Source organism: Callithrix jacchus, chromosome 4 (assembly GCF_049354715.1).
Source record: "Callithrix jacchus isolate 240 chromosome 4, calJac240_pri, whole genome shotgun sequence".
In the NCBI taxonomy this organism is placed as follows: Eukaryota; Metazoa; Chordata; class Mammalia; order Primates; family Cebidae; genus Callithrix; species Callithrix jacchus.
The window spans coordinates 16,525,702-16,526,849 of record NC_133505.1 but is presented as its reverse complement, the minus strand read 5'-3'; the positions used below and the strand labels follow the sequence as shown (position 1 = coordinate 16,526,849).

At 47.6% G+C, this 1,148-nt stretch overlaps 1 non-coding gene across 1 annotated transcript; it reads left to right on the top strand.

Annotated features, from left to right (window-relative positions):
• Positions 1–343: 343 nt before the first annotated feature.
• On the top strand, positions 344–483 carry LOC118153193 (U4 spliceosomal RNA). The gene has a single exon (XR_004742462.1). It is a non-coding gene; the product is annotated as a U4 spliceosomal RNA (small nuclear RNA).
• Positions 484–1,148: the final 665 nt, after the last annotated feature.

The following is a 1,148-nucleotide window of genomic DNA, read 5'->3' as shown; positions in this document are numbered from 1 at the left end:
CAAGACCAGCCTGGGCAACATGGCGAGATGCCATCTCTACAAATAATAATAAAAATATTAGCTAGGTGTGGTGGCGCACATCGGTAGTCCCAGCTACTTGGGAGGCTGAGGCAGGAAGATCCCTTGAGCCTGGGAGGTTGGGGCTACAGTGAGCCCCAACAGTAAAAATCATAGTGAACTGTGATCATACCACTGCACTCCAGCTGGGTGACAGAGCGAGAACGCTGTCTAAAAAAAAAGTGACCACTGAATCCCCATTATATTTTTCAACCCGAATTTACCCAGACAGAAATGATCTTTGCCAACTAACTCATTATGTTTTCATTTTTAAAAAACAAATTCTAGCTTTGCACAGTGGCAGTATCGTAGCCAATGGGTTTATCCGAGGTGCGATTATTGCTAATTGAAAACTTTTCCCAATACCCCGCCATGACGACTTGAAATATAGTCGGCATTGGCAATTTTTGACAGTCTCTGCGGAGACCGAATAAAAAGAAAAAGAAAATGAAACAAATCTTAAGTTTTGAGTATAACTTTATTTCTCCAGGCTTTTCATGACCAAGGACATGAGTAACAACCCGGATAAAAATAAAACTATCCTAGACGCCGCATTTACTCACCAAACAGAGCTGGTATCCCACGCACAGGCCCCATTCCCGTGGGCCTCAGTGGCTCTCCGTGTGGCCCTTGGCCGCGGTCGATGTCGTCTTCCTGCATCGGCCTCTGCTGCTCTCTGTGCTGCCACCTGGTGGACCAACTCAGCAACTGCTTCCCTCATTCCTTCTGCTCAGGCTGCAAGAGGCTGAATTGCTGCTCACAAGGCTGCAGCCGCTGGACCCCTGGGAGGCGGAAAGGGCTCTCTTGCAAATAAAACCTCCCTACATAATAAACTAGCTTCTTGTTGCTTTCAGTTCCTGAAATTGGGACGTTTTTCACCACCCCAGTGTCCCATTCGAAAACATTTTGCCCCCAACATTAGCCAAAAACCACGGCAGAGTCCAGACACAGCTGTTGTCACTGCAGGAAAATGCCAGGCCCACACGGGACTTTGCAGGTTGTGCAGCCTTTCTCTGTCATTTTTGTGACTCTTCAGCCCAGCATGGGCCTGATCCATCAGGTTCAGTCTCTCGATAATCTTCCCTAGGAAG